Raw genomic sequence first — 26073 nt, 5'->3', positions numbered from 1 at the left:
TGTAAAGTATACATAGAATGTATCTTTTAAAAGAAGTTAATTTTATGTTATGTAAATTATATCTAAGTAACAATCAAATATTTTTTAACAACGATTCACATGTTACCATTTAGGCCAAGGTATGGGATAGGTGCCTATCCTTTCTCCTTTGTTTTTACAATGATTACAACATTTTTATCAACCTGGTCATGATTTCTTCTTAGCCATTTGTCTTCCCTTCCAGAATCCTAACATTTTTCAGGATTGAAATTGCCCTTATCATTTTATGGTTATAGCAGATGACACCTTTTATGGCATAGAATATATACTTCCTACCTATCTGTGAAACAAACTGAAAGATTTACTTTCAAAGCACTTTCATCTAGGAAATTTCTGACATAAAAGTTCTCAGGAGTTGTACAATGACTGCTAAAATTTCAATGCACTTACAATTCCAAAGCCTATGAGTGCCAACATAAAGTAATGGTTTGTACATAGAAGCTTAAATCATATTATATCAAAGTATTGCACTTTCTATCTACAACCTCTCATCTCTGGAAAAATTGTATTAGTTTAGCTACTTTGAAAAAACAGAAAATATTTCAAGGATATGAATACATGTCACATATAAGATGGATGCATAAGTCACGTGAACACTTTAATGATCAGTCAATGGAGAATGGTGTGAAAATCTGGTCAATTCAGACTTTAATCATGCTATAGTATTTAACAGTTGGAGTTACTTCACCAAGTCACTGAACTTCTGTGTGCCTCATTTTCTTTACACTGTGATATATGGAAACTAGGGTTGAATTTTACTTGGTGAACGGTGCTTTATGTAAAGTTCTCAACAGATGGTAGCTATTATTTAGCAAATTATTATTTAGCAAAAAGTAATTTATGTGACATATTTAAAACAGAAAGACAGAGTGTGATCTGAACCACGAAACTAACTAATGGATTGGTCCTTCATACGATTAATAAAATCCACTAGAATCCTTAGTCTTAAATTCAAGCAAGAACAATGAAATAGAAAGAACAAGAAGGTAACCTTATTGTTCAATTTTCTGAAAAGGCTAACTTTGATCCTAAAATGACACTTTTTTGGATATCAACACTTTAAGTCACAGTACCAGAAGAAAAATGAGATAATCTCTGAGAAGAGCTTTATTCCTGTAGATCAAGATCAAAGCACATTAAGGAGCAGAATCTGGAAAGCTGATGTTGCTGCCCACGGTCTCACAGGGCTTCAATTTCTAGGCTATCAATCTGGCACCATTCACAACCATCAGATTCTCAGTCAATAGATACAAAGAACAAGGTGATTGCTTTCAACTAGTACACACTAAGCAAAAGACAAAACAGCCTAACAAATATTGGAAAATGTGGTTTACAACAGGTATATCAAATATATACAGACATCAAAAATCCCTAGTTCAGCCACTAATTTGAAGTCAGTATTAAAAGAAAAAATATGTTTAATTCCCATGACTGGAGTAATACAATCCTAGACTATTTAAATAAATTGACATACATATAATAGAGTGTCAGAAACCACTGAAACACATAATATCCTTGGGATGGTTAATTTTACATGGAAATTAAGCTGAGTCAATGGATGCTGAGACATCTGATTAAAGACTGTTTCTTGTGTCTATGAGAATGCTTTAAAAAAATCAACATTTCCATTGGGCTGAATAAAAACCTTGCCTCCACACAATATATATACACATATGTACATCATGTGAGCTCTTGCCTCACGAATTATGAAGTTCTTTGTCCACAATTTGCTGACAGATGTAGCACAAAGTCAAACATGAATTAATTGTTCAAGACTGACTGAACAAAAATTATCAGTGCATTAACTCAATTCCATACCTTGAATTTTTAGATGGCATGCTATCTAAATTGCCTATCTCTGCCCCATACATACATTCTGCCCAATCCCCACTGATCCACTCAGGAGATCAAACACAGAGTCTTGCACATGCTAGACAACTACTCCTGTCTATACATTTTTATTCTAAGATAAACACCATGTTCAAGTAAAGTCCATCCATCTAACCTATTAGCATGGTGTAAGCTCCTGATCTAACAAGAATTATAGAGATTCTCCAATGACTCTCTCTCTCTCTCTCTCTCTCTCTCTCTCTCTCTCTCTCTCTCTCTCTCTCTCTCTCTCTCTCTCTCTCTGTCTCTGTCTCTCTGTTTTTCAAGACAAAGTTTCTCTGTATTGCTTTGGAAGGTGTCCTGGAACTCGCTCTGAAGACCAGGCTGGCCTCGAACTTACATCGATCCACCTGCCTCTGCCTCTGCTTCCCAACCCTAACCTGGAAGATACAGCTAGAATTGGCACCTGTGAAATCTATGAGACAGCAGCATCCTTATAAAATTCCACCCCTTTTCCCATTAGTTCCAGTGGGTCACCTTAAATTCCAAAATGTCTTAACAAATATGTTGTAATATCATAACTTAAATGGAACATCAAAACCATAGTTTCAACTTTAACACTTAAAAATTTGGTTGGGAGACTTTTGATGACTACTTCTATTTCCACAGGGATTATAGGTCTATTTAAATTGCTTATCTGTTCTTGATTTAATTTTGGCAAGTGGCGCACGCCTTTAATCCCAGCACTCGGGAGGCAGAGGCAGGCGGATCTCTGTGAGTTCGAGGCCAGCCTGGTCTACAAAGTGAGTTCCAGGATAGTCTCCAAAGCTACAGAGAAACCCTGTCTCGAAAAACCAAAAAAAAAAATTTATTTTTGGCAAGTGATAGCTATCCAGGAAGTCGTCCATTTCCTTTAAATTTTCTAATTTTGTGGAGTATAGGTTTTCAAAGTATGACCTGATGATTCTCTGAAGTTCCTCAGAGTCCGTTGTTATGTTCCCCTTTTCGTTTCTGATTTTGTTAATTTGCATGTTCACTCCCTGCTGTTTGGTAAGTTTGGACAAAGGTTTGTCTATCTTGTTGATTTTCTCAAAGAACCAACTCCTTGTTGCATAGATTCTTTGTATTGTTTTCCTAGTTTCCAATTTATTGATTTCAGCCCTCAATTTGATTATTTCCGGGCGTCTACTCCTCCTGGGAGAGTTTGCTTCTTTGTGTTCTAGAACTTTCAGCTGTGCTGTTAGTTCTCTAGTATAACTATTCTCCAGTTTCTTCATGTGGGCACTTAGTTATATGAACTTCCCCCATAGCACTGCTTTCAAAGTGTCCCATAGGTTTGGGAATGTTGTGTCTTCATTCTCATTGAATTCTAGGAAGTCTTTAATTTCTTTTTTTATTTCTTCTTTGACCCAGGAATGGTGCAGTTGTGCATTATTCAATTTCCATGGGTTTGTAGGGTTTCTGCAATTTGTGTTGTTGTTAAATTCTAATTTTAACGCATGGTGGTCTGATAAGATGCATGGAGTTATTCCAATTTTTTTGTAGCTGCTAAGGTTTGTAATGTTGCCAAGTATGTGGTCGATTTTTGAGAAGGTTCCATGTGGTGGTGAGAAGAAGGTACATTCTTTTTTATGTGGATGAAATGTTCTACAGATGTCTGTTAATCCCAGTTGGGTCATTACTTCTATTAGCCCCTTTGCTTCTTTGTTGAGTTTCTGTCTGGTATTCCTGTCTAGTGGTGAGAGTGGGGTGTTGAAATCTCCCACTATAACTGTGTGGGGCTTTATATGTGATTTAAGTTTTAGTAATGATTCTTTTATGAACGTGGATGCCTTTGTATTTGGGGCATAGATGTTCAGGATAGAAACTTCATCTTGGTGGATTTCGCCTGTGATGAGTATATAATGACCTCCTTCATCTCTTTTGATTGATTTTATTTTAAAGTCTAATTTTTTAGATATTAGGATTGCTACCCCCGCTTGTTTCTTGGGTCCATTTGATTGGAAAATCTTTTCCCAACCTTTAACTTTGAGATAATGTCTGTCTTTGAGGCTGAGGTGTGTTTCTTGTATGCAGAGAAGGATGGGTTCTGTCTTCGAATCCATTCTGTTAGCCTGTGTCTTTTTATGGTTGAGTTAAGGCCATTAATATTGAGGGATATTAATGACCACTGATTGCTCATTCTTCTTTGATTTGGAATGGTTGGTGGTGGTGGAATTATGTGTGAAATTCCACCCCTTTGTTCTTTTGGCTGTTGGGATTATCTAATGCCTATGTTTTTCTGGTTGTAGTTAACTTCCTTGGGTTGGAGTTTTCCTTCCAGAACTTTCTGTAAGACTGGGTTAGTGGATACATATTGCTTAAATCTAGTTTTGTCATGGAATATCTTGTTTTCTCCATCTATAGTCATTGAGAGCTTTGCCGGGTATAGTAGTCTGGGCTGGCATCCATGTTCTCTTAGTGTTGGTAGAATATCTATCCAGGACCTTCTGGCTTTCAGAGTTTCCATGGAGAAGTCAGGTGTAATTCTGACAGGTTTGCCTTTATATGTTACTTGGTCTTTTTCCTTAGCTGCTCTTAATATTCTTTCTTTATTCTGTATATTTGGGGTCTTGATTATTATGTGGTGAGGGGACTCTTTTTTGTGGTCCACTCTATTTGGTGTTCTGTAAGCTTCTTGTACCTTCATTGGCATGTCTTTCTTTAGGTTGGGAAAGTTTTCTTCTATGATTTTTAAAATATGTTTTCTGTCTCTTTGAGGTGGTTTTCTTCACCTTCTTCTATACCTATCATTCTTAGGTTTGGTCTTTTCATGGTGGCCCATATTTCCTAGATGTTTTGTGTTAAGAATTTGTTGGACTTGAGATTTTCTTTGGTTGATAAATCCTTTTCTCCTAGTGTATCTTCAACACCTGAGATTCTCTCTTCCATCTCTTGTATTCTGTTGGTAATGCTTGTATCAGTAGTACCTGACCGTTTATCCAGCTTTTCTATTTCCAACCTTTCTTCAGATTGTGTTTTTTTTTATTGTCTGTATTTCAGTTTTCAACCCTTGCACTGTTTGAATTGTTTCTTGCAATTTTCGGTTTATCTTTTCATCCATTTGTTGCATTTTATGAATTTTTTTGTTTGTTCTTTCTTCCATTTCTTGCATTTTTTGGTTTGCTTTTTCTTCCATTTCTTGTATTTTTTTGTTTTTTCTTCCATTTCTTGCATTTTTTGATTTGTTTTTTTGTCCATTTCTTTGAGTGATTTTCCTATATCCTCTTTTAGGGCCTCTATCATTTTCTCTGGAATCCCAGACTGATGCCTGGGAATCCAGCATGGGACTGATCAAGACCCCCCTGAATGTGGGTGTCATTGAGGAGGCCTAGGTAATCTATTGAGCCTTGGGTAGTAGATCAGTTTTAATTCCGGGTATACAAATGGACTTCGGACTCCCATCCAACAATATGAGATGCACTCTAACCCTGAACTCTTGGGGGAGGGTCTAGGCCCTTCCCTGGATGAAATGACAGACTATGGACACCCCCATGGAGGGCATCACCCTCCCTGGGGAAATGAGGGGATATTGGGGGGGTTGGTGGGAGGGCACAGGAGAAGGGGAGGGAAACGGAGAGGGACCTGGAATTGACATGTGAAGTAACCTTGTTTCTAATTTAAATTTAAATATAAAAATAAAAATATATAAAAATTTAAGATCTGCCATTGATTCTGATGCTTTATGATTTTAAGATAATGAATGGGAGAAACTCATAGGAAGAGAAGTGTGTCTTTTGGGAATGTTCTAGTCAACAGAGAGATGGATTTATAATCTATAAATTGTATACACATAGTTGCACACAACCTGTAATTCCAGCACTCAGAAACAGAGGCAAGGACTGCTGAAAGGTCCAGGGCAGCCTGGTTTATACCGCAAAATCTAGGCCAGCCAGGGCTACCCATACCTTGAAAGATGTAGATACCAGTTCCCAGCACATAAGAAGCTAAACATCATATAAGAAGCTGGACCAATAGCAGCTAATTCAACAACTCTTCTTAGATCCATAAAAGAAGTGAGATCACAAGCAAAGTCTGCTCCCAAATTTGGAGAAAGTCAGGTGAATATAGAATATACAGAATCACAAACTGCATTAGCAGAAACTCATAAAACAAAAAACTTTGGAAGAGATAAGTACTGTGGCAGGAAAATCTGGACTGGAATTGAAAAGTTGTTAAGAGGCTTAGTGTGAATATCTCTGAAGAGACAAAAACTCCATGTCAAAGGACAGCTCCACACTCTTAGGAGTTTTACCTCGTAGAGTATAGAGCTCAAACTGTAATAGTTACAGTCAGTATCATAGAAAAGTCCCATAGTACTTCTAGCAGGAAAAGAAATAAAATAACTATTTTGAAATAAGCCAGTTCTTTTTTTTTTGTTTTGGTTTTTTTGTTGTTGTTGTTTTGTTTTGTTTTGTTTTGTTTTACGAAACAGGGTTTCTCTGTATTTTTTTGGAGGCTGTCGGTCCAGCCCAGCCTCGAATTCACAAAGATCCACCTGCCTCTGCCTCCTGAGTGCTGGAATTAAAGGCATGCGCCACCACTGCCCGGCAATAAGCCAGTTCTTAACAAGGTCTGTCCCTGGGAGAAATTCTTTTACTAAAACACAACCTGCTAGAGTTATATCAGAGCCTAACTGACCTGAAAAGGCAAATACCCAACTCTAGCCCATTTTACCCATTTGTCCCCTGGAAACAGAGGAAAAAACACTAAATAGCATTTCTGAAGTTAACATATCAGAGGAACACGTATCATATTACTAAAGGTCTATTTATACTTGTTTCTTTTACTTAGTATATCATGTCCTGCTACCAAGAAAAGATTATGAGGCACCCTGAAAGGTAAAAACAAAACCAAACACAATTTAAAGAGATAGAGCAAGCACCAGACTACATAAGGCAGAAATACTGAAATTTTCAGATCAGGACTATAAAACAACTATGGTTAATATAAGATCTATAATGGGTAAAACAAAGTGTAAGAACAGATAGGCAAGACAAGAAAAGAGATATTCAGAAAAATGTGCTAGAAGGATGGCTCAGTCACTAAAGTGCTTGCCATACAAGTATGAGGACTTGACGTCAATTCCCAGAAACCATGTGAAAAAGTCAGGTGTGGTGGCACACACTAGTAACTCCAGTGCTTGGAAGGCAGAGGCAGGCAGATAAAACTTGCCATCAAGTCAATCCAGCCTACTTGATGGATTCCAGACCAGTGAGTCACAACTACCTCAAAAAACGAGGTGCAGGCTAGAAAGATGGCTCAGAAATTAAGGACTATTGGCTGCCTTCCCAGAAGTATTGGATTCAATTCCCAGCACTCAAATGGCAGCTCACAACTGTCCATTATGGGATTCAATGCCCTCTTCTGGTGTGCAGACATAATTTAAGACAAAGCATCCAAACACACACGTACACACACAAACATATCTTAAAACAAAACAAAACCCAAACAGGGGTTGTGGTACACACCTTTAATCCTAGCACTGGGGAGGCAGAGGCAGATGGATCTCTGTGAGTTCAAGACCAGCCTGGTCTACATAGTTAGTTCCAGGACAGCCAGAGTTACATAGTGAGATACTGTCTCAAAAACAAACAAACAAGGTGGCTGGCACTTGAGAAATAGACGCTCAAGGGAAACCACTGGCTTCCACTAAGCATACGTCGATGTGTGCACCCACATGCCCTCACATACACATGCACAAGACACCCAGCCCAAAAAGAACCCCTGAAACTTAGGACAGAACCAAAAGGTCACATTCAGTGGGGCATCACTCAGCCTCATCAGAGCAGCTTTTCCTTTCAGTAGATAGCAGTTAACACAGAGACGTGCAACTGGACAATATGCAGAGTGGGAGACTTTGGAGCACTCAGTCCTAAAGCAGGCATCTTTATCACTCCTCCCCCAAGGCTCAGGGATCTACACAGAAGAGAATGTGGAATGAATGTGAGCCAGATGTGGTGGATGACTCCAAGGAAACAGTGTTCTCCAGACACACCAGGACCAATGCACTTAGGACTCAGAGACTGTGACAGCATGCACAAGACCTGCCCAAGTTCAACCCAGACAAAAATCCTAGCATGGAGAAGAGAAAGTGGATACCAAACCCCACCCCTAACCAAGAAACTATTTGCAACTGATACCTGCTGAAAGAGGAAAAGTCAGTTTTCTTCAATGAAGTAACACTGGGTATTATCAACCACACTCTAGGATAGGGTTCATGCTCAGTACAAAATGGACTCCACCTGATTTTTGTGTGTATGGCAGGAGGGTTGTTTTTGTTTGGTTTTTGGTTTTGTTTTGTTTTTTCGAGACAGGGTTTCTTTGTATTGCTTTGGAGACTGTCCTCGAACTCTCTCTGTAGACCAGGCTGTCCTCGAACTCACAAGATCTCCTCTGCCTCTGCCTTCCCCAGTGCTGGGATTAAAGACATGCACCACTACCCAGCTTGAGTTAATTTTTATATAGGATGTGAGGGTCCAATTTCATTCTTTTGCTTGTTGGTATCTTTTGCTTGTGATGCAGTATCCCAGCATCATTTTGAGAATTCTGAGACTTGTCCATCCTCAGCATGTGCAGCATGTGTATGTGTGCCCTGTACTCACATATATCCAATGCACGCATACAAATAGTAGTATATAAAGTTTAAGAAGTCACAGAGAAAGGGAGGAAACATCTTACAGAAAAGTAAAGGTAAGCATTATATCTGACTTTTCCTGAAAAAAAAGCATACATTTGAGAAAGAGGAACAGAATATTTAGAGAGCTGGTTGTAAGACCTAACCAATATAGTATCTGTACTCTATAAAATTTAGTTGTGTAAATGCACCAATCAAAAGTCAGCAATTGGGTCAGAGATTGCTCAGTGGGTAGAGGCTCTTGCACACAGATCTGACAACCTGGATTCAACCTCCTGAATTGTGAGAGAATTGAATCCTAGGAACTGTTCTCTGATCTTTGAAGTACATAGTAAGTTTGAGATCATGTGTGCCATAGCATGCACATACACTTGTATTAAAACACATGGTAGGGCAAGCTGGTGAGCAAAAGCTGCTCATTTCTGGACCAAAAAGCAGAAAGAGAGAGAAGGGGATAGAGCACCAATATACTCTCCAAGAGCAAACCCTCAATGACTTAAATTCCTTTTATTAGGCACCAGCTCCTAATGCTTGTACCACTTCCAATTAGCTCCCATCAGCTAGGAACCAAGTTTTCAAAACATTAAATTTTAAGAAAAATTTAAGTTCCAAAACATAATAGGTCAATTCTTAGAAAGTCCAAATCTGCCAAACTCACACAAGAATAGACAATGTAATTAAGTCTTTATCTAGAAAAGAACTTAAATCAATAGCTAATAGTCTTTCAAAACAGAAAGCACCAGATTCACTGGCAAATTCTACTAAGCATTTAGGGATGAAATTATACTGATTTGCTCCAATTTTTTTCCAAAAGTAAATACAGCAAGAGTATTTTCTAATTTATTCAATGAGGTCAACTAATATTACCCTAACCCCCAAACCAAAAACATTATAAGAAAACTAGCTCAGTGTCTCTCATCAACATAAATGGAAAGAAGCTAGACAAAAATATTAGCAAAACAAATCTAACATAGTATAATAATTATGCACAACAACCAAGAGAAATTTATCATTAGTATGTAAAAGTAGTTCGGTGACTTTAAAAACTGATCCATGTAATACATCACATCAGCAGGCTAAAAAATGAAAAATCACAGTCATATCAATTGGTGCAGAAAAATGATTTTTTTCAAAATCCAACAGCTATTTATTATAAAGATTCAGAAAACTGTTGGGTGTATGGGCGCACACCTTTAATCCCAACACTCAGGAGGTGGATCTCTGTGAGTCTCAGACCAGCCCAGTCTACAAAGCAAGCTCCAGGACAACCAGGACTATTGCACAGAGAAATCCTGTCTCTGGGGGAAAAAAATCAGAAAACTAGGAAAGGAATAAAAGGAAGGGATTGTCCTCAATTTGATAAACAATATCCACAAAAATAACAACAACATCACACTTAACTGATTATGGAAATCAAAACTGTACTAACACCAAGATCAAAATAACAATATTTCTTCATATGAAAAGTTCTAGCTAATGCAAAGTAAGAGGAAAAGGAAATAAAAGGTATAAAGATTGAAAAGAAAGAACTATCTTTGTTCACATACATCATGATCTAGGTAGAAAAAGCCCAAGAGGATCAAAAGTATTCCAGAAACTACTAAGTAATGACAGCAGCTTGGAAAATTGAGCAAGAGGATCACTTGAGCCAGGAATTTTAAGTTCATCCTGGACAACGAAGTGACACTCTCAAAAAGAATCATTTTCCCTGGAAAGGACAAGAGCAGGGGAGCATGGTTAAATAATGTTTACTCAGAGAACAGTAGAAGTAATAATAAACCCTAGTGAGTTCCATAAACTATGATTGACCTATGGTTCACAACAACTTAATATATTTATAACAACCTACAAAAGAAAAGCTTCAAATATAAAGTTCAAGGAATTACAATACTAATTAAAGCTGGGAAGCTGTACAACCTTGAGAACTTGTTTGCACTCCCAGAAATCATGTAAAATCAGATGATGCAATAGTGTGCATGTGTAATTCAAGTGCTCCTATAGCAAGAAAGACTCTCCCAGGTCAGCTAACCTGGCATACCCAGTGGTGAACAGGGAGGGATACAGTTTCAAGCTGGAGAGATGGTTCGGATAGTAAAGGCATATGCCATCAAGCCTGACATCTGAGTTAAATCCCTGGGACCCACCTATTGGAAAGAGAGAACTGGCTCCTGCAAATTATCCTCCGAGCTCAACATATGCACTGTGGCATACACACAGGTACACACATACACATGCAAAAATAAATATTCAAAAAAATGTTTAAAGATTAGTTTGTTAGTGAGCTCCAGGGATCCTTTTATCTCTGTTTTCCAATGGAAAGTGAGTCAAAAGCTTAAAAGCAATTTGGAATTTGCAAATTCTTTCCCTCTCAATAACTGGAAGAGTGTCAGGCATATTATACTCTGGATGAACAGCTATGTTGGAACAAACATCAAAATCTCCTTGCCAGGCCACACACTCCTTATAAGAACAATAGTGTCACCCACACCTTGGTGTCACTTCTGCAATGCCTCACAATGCTATTATACAGAGGAAGCTCTCAAATGTTTTTTACTGATTCAATCACCATTTTTGAATACGCATGAAAGCAGCTAAAAGAACCAGTGTAAAACTCATAACCCCTTTCTCATAAAAAGACTACATTCTGTAGTGCCAGTGAGGAGGCCACAGAAATCACTGGGGCCTTGGGTAGTAGATCAGTGTTTACCATGGTGTATGAATGATCTTTGGGGCCCATTCCAAATAGAGGGATGCTCTCTCAGCCTGGACACAAGGGGAAGGGCCTAGGTCCTTCCCTAGATGAAATGACAGACTTTGGAGATTCCCCCCAAGGAGGGCCTCACCCTCCCTGGGGAATGATGTGGGGATTGGCTGGTGGAGGGACAAGGGAGGAGGGGTGGGAGAGGGAGCTGGGATTCACATGTGAAGCATTCACATTTCTAATTTAAATAAAAACATATATTGAGGAAAAACATTAAAAAAAAAGACTACATTCTGATTTGCAGCTCAAGGTAGCTCTGTAGAGTCTGGTGGTCTTTAGGCCTCATTAAACATCAATTCATGTTCCTTTCAAGTCTTTGCTCTAAAAACGAGGGAAAAAAGGCAAAAAAACAAACAAATAAAACCTGCTCTGAACATTTTCACAGCTACTGGTCTGCAACTACTCATATGATAGCAGTTGTAGCATTCCTCTGTGGGAAAGAAACTGTTACACAATTTAATGTCTCTTTCTTAGCCAAACTGAAAGAGGAGTATGCCTGACAGACACAGATTAAAAAAAAAAAATTCCGGGGCCTTAAACCCATCTGGATGTTTCTGAGGTTGTATCCATTAAATCTACTCATGTTTTACTCTCTGGTCTCTCTCACTACATTAAGGATGAGTTCACTTCAGCACACTAGACACAGGTTTTGGATCTCCCGACCTTTTTGTTTCTCTTTTTAAATGCCTGCTTGGTTAAGTGCTATTAGACTGGCCACTTTCCAGGGTATCGTTCTTAGTGATCTAGGCTTGTAGTTTCACATGAAACAATGAGACAATGTGGTGAAATGGAAAAAATACAGGATCCCTGGGGCCAGGTGACCTGAGTTTGTATACTGCTTCAGTCATCAGCTGTTTGATTGTAAATTTCCAAAAAACTCAGTTTTCTTTTTTTCAAATGAGGATAATATCAATTATATCTAACCCACCTAGGTCATGACACTGCAATAAGGACTATAAAATTAGATGGCAATATAGAAATACTTTATAAAATATTCTCCAAACATGAATCACCACTACATGAAATATGGCTCAAAGACAGTATCAATGAAAGAACAATTAACTTCATGATAACAAGAACATCTGAAGCTGGGAGTTGGTGGCGCACGCCTTTAATCCCAGCACTCGGGAGGCTGTCCTGGAACTCACTCTGTAGACCAGGCTGGCCTCGAACTCACAGAGATCTGCCTACCTCTACCTCCTGAGTGCTGGAATTAAAGGTGTGCGCCACCCAGCAACAAACTTTTTAAGCTTTTGTTGGTCTATTTGAGTTTTTTAAACTTATTTATTTTTATTTTATGATCATCAGCATTTTACCTACATGTTTGTCTGTGTCAGGTCCCCTGGGCCTGGAGTTACAGGCAGTTAGTTGTGAGCTACCATGTAGGAGCTGGGAACTGAACTCGGGTCCTCTGGAAGAGCAGTTGGCGCTCTTAACTGCTGAACCATCTCTCCAGCTCCAGTCTATTCAATTATTTGAGATGGGACCTTGCTATGTAGCCCTCGCTGGCATGGGACTTGCCATGAAGTTCAGGGCTGCTTTTATTTATGGCAATCCTGTTTTAGCCTCCTTACTCATAAGAACAAAGTTCACTGAGACTCTCACCTCAAACAGACACTTTAAGTTCTTACCTATCATATCTATACACTACATACCAACACAAGCGACCACTACTTTTAAAAATTCTCCTTTGCTTCCACAAAAACTTGATTACTTCTTTGTCTCTCACACCACATCTTTGTTTGCTGAGGAATGCATCTAGGACAAGGATTCCACCACAGAGCTGCATGTTTCAATACCCTTTTCACTCTTGAGGAATGGCTTAACTAAGTTGCCAAGGCAGACCTTGAATTTACAATCTGTGGTGGTCTGAATATGCATAGCCCCCATAAGATCCTTTATTTGAAATTTTAGTCACCAAGGATTGGAACTATTTGAGAAGGATTAGGAGGTGTGTCCTTGTGGGAGTAGGTATGGCTTTGTTGGAGAAAGTGTGTCAACGGGGGTGGGCTTTGAGGTTTCAAAAGCCCATGCCAGGCCCTGTCACCCCACCTCAGCCTGAGGATCAAGACATAGCTCTCAGCTACTGCTCCAGTGCCATGAGTGTTGTCATGCTCCCTGTCATGATGATAATGGAATAAACCTTTGAAACTGTTAAGCAAGCACCAATTAAAAGCCTTCTTTTATAAGAATTGCCTTGGTCATAGTGTCTCTTTACAGTAATAGAATAGTGATGAAGACACAATCCTTCTGTCTCAACTCCCATGTAGCTGAGATTACAGGTCTATGACACTAGGACCAGTTCTCTTTATTTCTTAACTGTGACTTTATACAGTCTCATGCTCTCTCTCATAGACTCTCTGCACTCTTCATCTTCTCATTAGATGGTCTCATCAACTATGGCTTTAACTAATGCCTTTAAACATAGTCTATCCTCCTAAAACCTCATATTATCTCATACATCTCTTCTCCATATTAAACATTTTATTCTACACCCAAATCATCTGTGTCTTGACATCAAATACACACACACACACACACACACACACACACACACACACACACACGCACGCATGCAAGCACGCACAGAAAGTGAGAGAGAAAGAAAGAGAGAGACAGAGAGACAAAGAGCAGGCACGTGTAACTGCACATATGAAAAGGCACACATACAGAAAATCATCACAAATTCTTGTCTGTTTCTATGTATCTTCTCATTTTGCTGTAGATTGAGGGTATAGCTCAGAGGTAGAGCACATGCCCTAGGATGGATTACTAGCAGCTGGTTGGCAAATCCATTCAACAACAGAATACTTTTGCTAACATTATGTCTAATAGGACACTGTAACAAATGTATTGGTATGTACATTTTGGGGCACACCAAAATGTAAAAGCAAGAGTGGGTACAACTGCTTATACATAAGTACAATCAAGCAGACAATACCAAAGCATTCTAGAAGTCATATCCTTCACTGTCTCTTCACTGTGCTCAGTTAAGGAGGGAGAAGGGGAGTCCATTTCCCTTGATCGATGGAGCAATAAAATTATTAACTTTATTAAATTTTAATCCTGGATAAGTGTCCTTTATCATCTTTGTGGAACAGTGGAGCCTACTAGCTGTAATCCCAGCTATTCAGAAGGACAAGTGATAGGATCAGAAGTCAACGGCCTATCTGTCCAGAATAAGTTCAAGGCCAGCCCTAGGAACTTAGTGAAATCTGATCTCAGAATAAAATGTTTAAAAAGAGAGCTGTAGTAAAACTCAGTAGTAAAGTGCTTGTCTACCATGTGAAAGATCCTAGGTTCAATCTTAAGCCCTAGAAGGAGGGAAAAGAGGTGTGTGTGTGTGTGTGTGTTGCTAATCGATGGAATTGTTCATTTCAATCAACATTCATTAAGCACTTACTATGTGCAAGACCACATCTGAAACGCCTGTTTGCAGTTCCAAGTAGAAAATTCATGTCACATATATAAAAGCATATTCAAGAGAAAATAATGACAAAATGAGAGTATCTAGAAGAAGTTTTAGCTTAAATTAAATATGAAAGCAACTGAGAAAAATATAATCAGGCAATCATTATAACATTAATATCTAATAGTTGCTTAGTACTTACAATTATGGAGGTATGTCACTTGTATTAACTGTTATGAAAGAACTTGCCAAAAAGTACTAGGTGTACAGTCACATGCTCCCGGCTGCATTCCTTTCAGTATCCCCTGCTTTCAGGCTGAGACCATGCTTTTTCAGGGCATTCCTAGCTAATGATTGAACAGTATGGGCACTGGCCATTTCTTATAATACAAAACTGCTCTATCATATCATCTGCAAATAGTGAAAGTTTGACTTCTTCCTTTCCAATTTGTATCTCCTTGATCTCCTTTTGTTGTCTTATTGCTCTAGCAAGAACTTCAAGTACAATATTGAAGAGATATGGAGAGAGTGGACAACCTTGTCTTGTTCCTGATTTTAGAGAAATCACATTGGGTTTCTCTCCATTTAGTTTGATGTTGGCTGTTAGTTTGCTGTATATTGCTTTCATTATGGTTTTTTTTCTTTTTCTTTTTTTGGTTTTACGAGACAAGGTTTCTCTGTATTGTTTTGGAGGCTGTCGGTCGAGCCTCGCCTCGAACTCACAGAAATCCGCCTGCCTCTGCCTCCCGAGTGCTGGGATTAAAGGCGTGTGCCACCACCGCCCGGCATTATGTTTAGGTATGTTCCTGTTATTCCTCATCTCTCCAAGACCTTTATCATGAAGGGGTGTTGAATTTGTCAAAGGCTTTTTCAGCATCTAGTAAGATGATCGTGTGGTTTTTCTTTTTCAGATTGTTTATATGTTGGATTACACTGTATGTTGAACTATCCCTGCATCCCTGGGATAAAGCCTACTTTATCATGGCACATGATTTTTCTTATGTGTTCTTGGATTTGATTTGCCAGTATTTTATTGAGTATTTTTGCATCAATATACATGAGGGAGATTGGTCTGTAGTTCTCTATCTTAGTTGTGTCTTTGTGTGGTTTGGCTACCAAGGTAATTTTAGCCCCATAAAGGCTTTGCAATGATCCTTCTGTTTCTATTGTGTGGAAGAATTTGGGGAGTATTGGTATTAGCTCTTCTTTGAATTTCTGGTAGAATTTTGCACTGAAACCATCTGGCCCTGGGCTTTTTTTTGGTTGGGAGACTTTTGATGACTGCTTCTATTTTGTTAGAAGTTATATGACTATTTAAATTGCTTATCTGTTCTTGATTTAATTTTAGTAAGTGATATCTATCCAGAAAATTGTCCATTTCCTTTAAATTTTCCAATTCTGTGGAGTACAGGTTTCCAAAGTATGACCTGATAATTCTCTGGATTTCCCCAGTGTCTGTTGTTATGTCCCCCTTTTCATTTCTGATTTTGTTAATTTGCATGTTCTCTCTCTGCCTTTTGGTTAGGTTGGATAAAGGTTTGTCTATCTTGTTGATTTTCTTAAAGAACCAACTCTTCCTTTCATTGATTCCTTGTTTTGTTTTCTTTGTTTCTACTTTATTGATTCCAGCTCTCAATTTGATTATTTCCTGGCATCTGCTCCTCCTGGATGAGTTTGCTTCTTTTTGCTCTAGAGCTTTCAGGTGTTCTGTTAATTCTCTAGTGATCTGAAGAATTCTACCAGGGAACTCCTACAGCTGATAAATACCTTCAGCAAAGTAGCAGGATACAAGATTAACTAAAAAAAAAAAAAAATCAGTAGCCCTACTATATATAGACAATAAAGGGGCTGAGAAAAAAATCAGAGAAACATCACCTTTTACAATAGGCACAAACAACATAAAATATCTTGAAGTAGCTCTAACCAAACAGGTGAAAGACCTGTATGACAAGAACTTAGAGTCATTAAAGAAAGAAATTAGCCGGGCATTGGTGGCACACGCCTTTAATCCCAAGCACTCAGGAGGCAGAGGCAGGAGGATCTCTGTGAGTTCGAGGCCAGCCTGGTCTACAGAGTGAGTTCCAGGACAACCTCTAAAGCAATAAAGAAAGAAAGAAAGAAGGAAGGAAGGAAGGAAGGAAGGAAGGAAGGAAGGAAGGAAGGAAGGAAGGAAGGAAGGAAGGAAGGAGAGAGAGAAAGAAAGAAATTAAAGATACCAGAAAATGGAAAGATATCCCATGTTCTTGGATAGGTAGGATCAACATAGTAAAAATGGCAATCTTACCAAAAGCAATCTACAGATTCAATGAAATCCCTATCAAAATCCCAGTACAATTCTTCACAGACCTTGAAAGGGCAATACTCAACTTTATATGAAAAAACAAAAGACCCAGGATAGTCAAAACAACCCTTTACAAAAAAGGAACTTCAAGAGGATCACCATCCTTGACTTCAAGCTCTACTATAAAGCTACAGTAATGGAAATAGCTTGGTATTGGCACAAAAACAGACAAGTAGACCAATGGAATCAAATTGAAGACCCTGATATTAACCCACACACCTACAAACACCTGATCTTTGACAAAGAAGCTAAAACTATACATTGGAAAAAAGAAAGTATCTTCAACAAATAGTGCTGGCATAACTGGATGCTGGCATGTAGAAGACTGCAGATAGATCCATATCTATCACCATGCACAAAACTTAAGTCCAAATGGATCAAAGACCTCAACATAAATCCAGCCACACTGAACTTCTTAGAAGAGAAAGTGGGAAGTACCCTTGAACAAATTGGTACAGGGGACCACTTCCTGAACATAATACCAGTAGCACAAACATTGAGATTGACAATTAATAAATAGGACCTCCCAAAACTGAGAAGCTTTTGTAAGGCAAAGAACACAGTTAACAAGACAAAATGGCAGCCCACAGAATGGGAAAAGATCTTCACCAACCCCATATCTGACAGAGGGATGATCTCCAAAATATACAAAGAACTCAAGAAGCTAGTCACCAAAACACCAAATAATTCAACTAAAAAGTGGGGTATAGAACTAAACAGATAATTCTCAATAGAGGAATCTAAAATGGCTGAAAGACATTTAAGAAATTGCTCAACACCCTTATCTATTAGGGAAACGCAAATCAAAACAACTCTGAGATATCATCTTACACCCATCAGAATGGCTAAAATCAAAACACCAATGACAGTCTATGCTGGAGAGGATGTGGAGAAAGGGGAACGCTTCTCCATTGCTGGTGGGAGTGCAAATTTGTACAACTACTTTGGAAAACAGTATGGCAGTTTCTTCAGAAAATGGGAACCAGTCTACCTCAAGATCCAGCAATTCCACTCTTAAGCATATACCCAAAGGAAGCACATTCATCCAAGAACATCTATCTGTTCAACTATGTTCATAGAAGCATTATTTGTAATAGCCAGAACCTGGAAGCAACCTAGATGCCCCTCAACCGAAGAATGGATACAGAAAATGTGGTACATTTACACAATGGAGTACTACTCAGTGGGGAAAAAAATGGAATCTTGAAATTTACAGGCAAATGGATGGAACTAGAAGAAACCATTCTGCGTGAGGTAACCCAGTCACAAAAAGATAAACATGGTATGTACTCACTCATATATGAATGTTAGACATAGAGAAAAAGAATTACCAGCCTACAATCCACACCGCCAGAGAATCAAGGAAACAAGGAAGACCATAAGAGAGACATACATGGTCCCCCAGTGAAGCAGAAAGGGACAAAAGCCCCTGAACAAATGGGGAGCATGGGGGAGAGAGAGGTAGGTAGGAGAAAGAAGGGGGAAAAGAGGAGGGGGAAGAACATGAGGGATCAGTAAGATTGAGTGGGGAGAGGACTGGAGGAGAGTAAAAAAAAAAAAAGAGAGAGAGAGAGACACATCAATAGAGGGAGCCACTATAGGTTTAGAGAGAAATTTGGCCCTAGGGAATTGTAGAGTTCCATAAGGATGACCCCAACTAGGAACCTAAACAACAGTGGAAAGCCTACCTTAAATGCCCATCCCCTATAATGAGATTGATGACTACCTTAAATGCCATCCTAGAGTCTTCATCCAGTAGCTGATGGAAGCAGAAGTATAGATTCACAGTCAAGAACTGAGCCAAACTCCTGGAATCCAGTTTCAGAGAGGGAGGAGTAATGAAAAAAAGGGATCAAGACCGCACTGGAAAAACCCACAGAAACACCTGACCTAAGCAAGTGGGAACTCATGGACTCCAGTCTGACAGCTGGGGAACCAACATAGGTTCAAACCAGGCCCCCTGAATGTGGGTGTCAGCTAGGAGCACTGGGCAGTCTATGGGACCTCTGGCAGTGTAACCAGGATGTATCCCTAGTGCACGAACGGACTTCGGGAGCCCATCTCCATGGAGGGATACTCTCTTACCCTAGATACACAGGGGAGGGCCTAGGCCCTGCCCCAAATGACTTAAATTTTGATGATCCCTCATGGAAGGCCTCAACCTCCCTGGGGAGTGGGTGGGGGATGGGATGGGGGTAGGGGGGCATGGAAGGGTGGGAGGGAGAGGGAACTGAGGTTGATATGTAAAATAAGATTGTTTCTAATTTAATAAAATCTATTTTTAAAACACTGCTCTAAAGGACAGTCTGATCCCACAGCTTTACTTTGTCAATGGGAAACTTTGATCTACATTGCACTTCTGAGCTCTCCCTGACAATTCTACCACCTCTCCCATCCTTTTCTCAGGAGTTTCTCCTCCTGTATAAACCTTTCATGTTCCTAATTCTGTCTCAGCAGCTACTTCCTCAAAGACTGGAATCAACAGAGTTGATAGCAGACAAGGTCCAAGAAAACAGGAGGTAAAACAAGGCTTGGAAACGAGATCACTTATCATCCTACCGGTGATGAGAACCTCACGCCAGGTGGGATATGAGACATGTATGGACAGTCCTTGGCACAAGCTGGTGGTCCAAGCAATAACACTTTGACGAGATGTGACTTTAGAGATGATTCCCAGAAAGAAATTCTCTGATTGCTATAAAGACTGAAAAGTGTGAGTTACAGGAACAATGGAATGAGCTTAGCTATTTTGTTACACTGATTCCCCAGAGAGGGCCACTAACAAATGACTGAAAACTAAGGACTGTTTGGTAGCACACAGAGATCTTTATCACTACAGTGGGAAAACAGTAAACACAGAGTAAACCCAAGGCAGTTAAGACCATTGTTGGAAAGCTAACTAAATGTTCACCATGGGCAAATATGTTATGTGAAAGTCCAGGATCTTACTTTAGGAAACCAGAAGCCTGAAAGACAGGGTAGGTACGCTTAAGACAGTGGGCCTCCAAGACAGTTACTTTTTTTTTCTTTTTTCTCTTTTTGCCTTTTCAAGACAGGGTTTCTTTTTGCAGCCTTGGCTGGCCTGGAACTCACTCTGCAGACCAGGCTGGCCTCAAACTCTGAGATCTGCTTGCTCTACCTCTGCTGGGATTAAAGGCCAGTCATTCTTCTTTGAACCCTCCAAATCTACAGAAATGAGATAGCACTCCCCATGGTATATGACTGCATATCAGAGGCCTTTGTCAATGCATAACGCTATCCTCCTAACAAGACAGCCTCATCTTCATCAGAGCAGCTATAACTACTTGCAAGAGACTCTTCAGCTTGGGCATTTTGACAGTTGATATTCCTTCATAGAAGGAGTCACTAAACCTCACCTGAGCGTCCATTCTCTCCCTCTTCTACCTCCTAGCCACAAGCCTATCCTAAAGTAGATGTATGTTGCCCCAAGGTCTCAGGAGGTACTAGAGTACAGAGAATGTGAAAGAAGAACTCTATGCAGCTATGGGGAAGTTATCATTCATGCTGGGGTGAGACTTTCAGGTGGCCTAAGAGGTCACCCATGTCTCCCATGCTACTTTAAGTAACTCCTCATCCCACACTTTGTAAGTAAGCCCCAAAAAGTCAGTGGTTTAGCAGGTAAGACTTTGGTTTGTCATTGGGAATCTATAAGGAAGTAGACATTTGTTTACATCAGCTGTTTCTATCTCCCCAGAGAAGGCATTCTCACAACAGTCCTCCTCCTCCAAGGTAACATGTTCTCCCCCACCCCAATCTGTTCTCATTTCTACGTCTGGCTGCTATGAAAGTAGTTAATACCACCCCTGAGAAGGACGCACTGAGCCTGAAAAAAGAAAATAAAATATATATTCCAAAAGAACTGCAAGGATTAGCCAGCATACCCAACAGGATGCAGAACATACCACTAATAAAAGCAGAAACATTTGCCTAAGGTACAGTTCATGGGGGAGAGAAGTGGAGTGCAAAGGAAATACTGTCTCAAAATTCAGGGACCTAAGTGATGGTATAACCTTGTGGCTAGGATGGCTCTTAGAAGCCTAGAAAAAAGTGAAATGCCTGAATTAACACGACAGGATGTAGGACAGGATAGGGAGAGAAGATCAGTAGAATGGATAAATTATGGAAGGTCAGAACACTCAACAAGGCCATCAAGAACATAGAGAGACAATAACATCACTAAGAAGTTAGATGGTGGTGTTCTTCTAAAAGAGGATGTCAGGGTTTGGCTCATTGACAGGAATAGGAATGGAGCCACTGAAGCAATAGCAACCATGTGGCAACACTAGAATTGAATCTATCATAATGACTGGCAGGTGGGTAAAAACTAATAAGCTAAATCCTCAGGGACCTGTGCAGATAGTTAATGGGATAGAGTATCATTAGAAGAAAAGCAGACAGTCAATCACAGTGCTGCTACATATACACGCTCAAAATAATTGGCCCATAGCCAATCCCTGAACCTAAGCCAGTAGTCCAGATCCAGACCCACTGATTCATATCTATCCCTACTGTCTGAAGAAGTACAGACTCAGAACACCACAATCGTCTGTAACATCAATGGCATGCCAATCTCCAACATGGCGAATACCTGAAAGATACAGATGTTCCAAAGGATAGAAGAAAATACTTGTCTTTTCATATTGATGAGGAATGGTTCTAGTCTTTGGGATGACAAAAATCCATGGATGTCCAATTCTTGATACTCAAATCTCTTCTATAAAATGGTATAGTATTTGCACATAATCTACATATATCTTCTTATGTTAAGTCATCTCTAGATTACTCAGACTACCTAGTGCAATATAAATGCTAGCTAAACAGCTGTGATACTATGTCTTTTAGGGAATAATGGCAAGAAAAGAAAGTCTACACATGCTCAGTGCAGACACTTTTTTTCCTAAATATTTTCGATGGATAGTCAATTGAATCTATGCATGTAAAGTTCACAGACACATGAGGTGACTGTATTCAGGGTTCTGTCATTTCAGTGATCACACCAATGCACCCCCTCCAAAACAAACTGCTACTGATTGTATCCCTACAGTGACTGGTGGCCTTCTTTTGATTCTAAAGGCAACATGTCTTATATAGGATAGTGCTGGGGCCTATATGGTGAATAATAGGTTACCAGTTTTGAGTGGAAAACAACTCTGCAGAAATACAGGCAAACAGTCCCTAAGTCAGTAGTTCTCAACCTTCCCAATATTTTGACTGTTTCTCATATTATGATGACCTCCCCAACCACAAAATTATTTTCATTGTTACTTCATAACTATAATTTTGTACTGTTATGGATCATATGTAGTGTGATATTTTGTTTGTGTTCTGACAAATAAAGCTTACCTGGAGATCAGAGGGCAGAGCTAGTCACTAGTAAACCATAGAAGCTGGGGTGGTGGTGGCTTATGGCTTTAATTCCAGCACTTAGGAGGTAGAGACAGGATCTGAGCCTTTTTTTGGATGGAGGAAGGAGACAGGTAGGAAGCAACTGACGGCTGCTCTTGGTTCTTTGATCTTCTAGGTTTTTACCGTAAGATCTCACTCCCAGATTTTTACTGATTTTAGGATTAGTTAGATTAATGCTTCAGTCTGAAGTAACACATATGAAAGGGTCGTTTGACAACCCCTCAAATGGGGTCACAATCCACAGGTTGTGAACCCCTGCTAAGCTGTTAAGTATACATGGGGAAAGAATAGTAACAACTGGATAGGAAGCCCCAGTGATAGAATCACAATACAGATGATGGAGTTCTATAGGAAAGTCATGCTATTAGAACAACAGTTCCTGGTATCCTGGTAAGAGACAGAATGCTTAATCATTGGGCACCATGTGTTCAGAACTTTTTATAATAAGCCATTTATTAGGACCCTCTAAGTCTCAAACGCATTTGAACAAAACAGCAACCCACTCTAATATGGAAATAATATACCAAAGACTGAAATAAAACAGAACCAAAGGACACAAGCTACATAAGCTGGCAGCTAGAACTTCCCTGACAGACACCACCATTATTCAAGTACTCCCTTAGCTCACATCTAACAGCTGTTTAGGGATTCTATAGAATCAATGTAAGGAAAGGAAAAAACAAAAACAAAACCACTAAAGTTCAGTATGTGAATGTAAGTTGAGAACAAACAGTGGATTCATTATAGCCAAACTTAAGGGTGACCTTGACACTGGAAATGAAAACCTCCCTAACTCCTCAAAAGAGCTTTAAATGATGCATGTGGTTATAAAATTTTGTAGAAAGAAAAGTGGGATGAGGATGCACACTCTCATAGACAATGGCAAGTGGACTGGCCAACTGGTCCAGAGAAACACTATAAGAAAAAGGAACAATTGAATGACCACATAGAATTGAGTACAAAGCATGAAAATATGTTTCCTGTGTTATGCTTGCCAGAAAGCATCTAATTTCTGCAGAAGAGCCACTGAACCACCAAATGTACAAAATGACTCAACTGACATATGCCACCTCAGAACTGGCATGATGAGGACATGAATGAATAGGTCACTCTGGCAAAATAGAGATGGGAAAGAGAAGAAAATATGGTCTCATTTACCTCACCCAATTCTAAACATTGCCAAGCTCCCAACATAGCACTAAACTTCAATCAATCAATGAGCTATTAGGTAGCAAGTAGACTACTCTATGCTCTTCCTATCTCAGAAGGGCCAGTATCTTAGTTCAGTTTCTACTACTGTGATACAGACTTGGAGAAGAGTTTATTTTGCCTTACAGCTTACTGTTCCATCATAAAGAGGTGTCAAAGCAGGAACTGAAGCAGAGACCATGGAGGAGTGCTACTTACTGGCTTGCTCCCCGTGGCTTTATTAGACTGTTTTCTTATACAACTGAAGACCACCTGCCCAGGAGTATACCACCTAAGGTGGGCTGAGCCCTTCCACATCAATCATTAATCAATAAAATGCCCTCAGACATGTCCATAGGCCAGTCTGAGGCAAGAATTTTCTTAATTGAGGTTCCCTTTTCCTAGATGACTCTATCTTGTGTTGAGATGACAAAAAACTAACCATGGCAACCAGTGATTGAGTTTCACAGAAACAGACAATTATTACAGGTATGGGTTTGCCTTTCCAGCCAGTAAAAACCCAGACTAGCACCACCGCATAGGGCTTGCACAGTACCTACTCCGGTTTGGATATGGTCTGAGTGTGCTCCCCAAGGCTCCAACGTGTTAAAATTTAATTCCCCTTATAAGGAATTGAAGAGCATAAACTTAACTAGGGAGGCAGAGGCAGCAGCAGACAGATCCCTGTGAGTTCAAAGGCCAACTTGGTTTACAGAGAGAATACTAGGCTAGCGAGGGCTGCAGAGTGAAACCCTGCCTCTCAATAAATAAATAAACAACAAAAACATAACCCAAGAAACAGAGATTCCCATACTACCAGAGTGTTTGATGTCCTACTGAAAACACAGCAGATACACCAACTCAGAGAGATAAGAACATGCAAGATCCTCTAGCACAGTGGTTCTTAACCATCCTAAAGATGTGACTTTAATACAGCTCCTCATGTTGTGATGACCCCAACCATAAAATTATTTTGTTGCTACTGTAATTTTGATACTGTTATGAATCATAATGTGAATATCTGGTATGTAGGATTACCTGATATGCCACCCCAGTGAAAGGGTCATTCAACCCCTCACAGAGGTTGTGACCCACAGGTTGAGAAGCACTGATCTAGTTTGTAGTATATAAATACTAGTAGGGTATTCCCATTAGCAGGATCGCAATGGTCTTAGAAACAGGTGGAAGAAGAAATGCCCCACCATCATAATTTCCAGTGATCCACTGGAGAACTTTGTGCTTTTCATTCTTGCAATGCTGGGTTCTACAGAATTAAAGGGCCTCCTGTCAAAAGTGACATTCTTTCCTTGCTAGTAAACCATGCTGGTTAGCTTTTATAGACAACTTGACACAAGCTAGAGTCATCTTAGAAAAAGGAACCTCAATTTAAAACATGTCCCCACCTGGCCTGTAGGCAAGCCTGTGGAGCATTTTTTTGATTGATGATGAACGGGGAAGGGTCCAGTCTACTGGAGGTGGTGTTATCTCTGGGCAGGTAGTCCTGGGATAAGAAAGCAAACTGTGCAAGCCAGGAGGAAGCATTATTCCTCCATGGTCCCTGTGTTGGTTCCTGCCGTAGCTCCTGCCTTCGCTTCCCTCAACAATGGACTGTATACTGTAAGTCAAATAACCCCCTTCCTCCCCATTAGTTGTTCAGTGTTTTATCACAGCAGTAGAAAGTAACTAAGGGACACAAGGAAGATTGCAATAAACTACAACCTACAGCTGGGACTCCCTGTATCTAGGAGGCAGAAGAAGAGCAATAATCTCTGCAGCCTTAGTTAACCCTCATTTTCAGCAGGAAGTATAGCTACAGTTACATAACAAACAAAAGGTAGTCATGGAACTTAAGATATCTGGTGGGGTGACACTGTATAATCTCCTGCCTAACTATGAATTCACATATACAGTAACTCTGTCTGAGAAGGTATGGCTCTCAGATCCCCTCAGATAAGAAAGTTTTGGCCACACTACTAATAAGCAGCCTAGACTAAGACCAGCGACAGCTGAGACCAAGGACTATTTATTTAGACTGAACAGCAGAGGAGGAAGACAATGAAAACTATTGTAGCCTGAGATCAGTTACAGCAATGGGGGCTGAAACCTATCTCAACTACTTCCTTCTACCTTTCTCACCAGGAAGAAAGTCTATGGATCCCAGGACTGCTGCTCTCAGAAAGTGTTGAAATATATGACCAGTTTAGCACAAAAAATGGACAGTGGCATTTATTTGGATTTTCTTTCAAAAAGAGAACTGCCATTCAGGGGCAAGGAGTATAGTAGCTAACAACCTCCAACTCCAATATGTTTGAATCTCAACTTCCCAACTGAGTCCATACTTGTCAAGGGCAACTCCTAAGCAGTGCCTAAACATGATGGGGGTAGTAGAATCCATCCTCTTC

At 39.7% G+C, this 26073-nt stretch overlaps 1 protein-coding gene and 1 non-coding gene across 5 annotated transcripts in view; one reads left to right on the top strand and one right to left on the bottom strand.

Annotated features, from left to right (window-relative positions):
- The window catches only part of Zfyve9 (zinc finger FYVE-type containing 9), a 142412-nt gene that overhangs the window by 106255 nt on the left and 10084 nt on the right, over positions 1 to 26073 (bottom strand). The gene's annotated exons all lie outside the window — the stretch shown is intronic.
- On the top strand, positions 11684 to 11815 carry LOC121144187. Its single transcript, XR_005881511.1, has one exon. It is a non-coding gene; the product is annotated as a small nucleolar RNA SNORA41 (small nucleolar RNA).

The sequence above is a fragment of the Mesocricetus auratus genome, unplaced genomic scaffold (genome assembly GCF_017639785.1).
Source record: "Mesocricetus auratus isolate SY011 unplaced genomic scaffold, BCM_Maur_2.0 Super-Scaffold_100014, whole genome shotgun sequence".
Classification (NCBI taxonomy): domain Eukaryota; kingdom Metazoa; phylum Chordata; class Mammalia; order Rodentia; family Cricetidae; genus Mesocricetus; species Mesocricetus auratus.
This window is presented reverse-complemented; position numbering and strand designations above follow the sequence as displayed.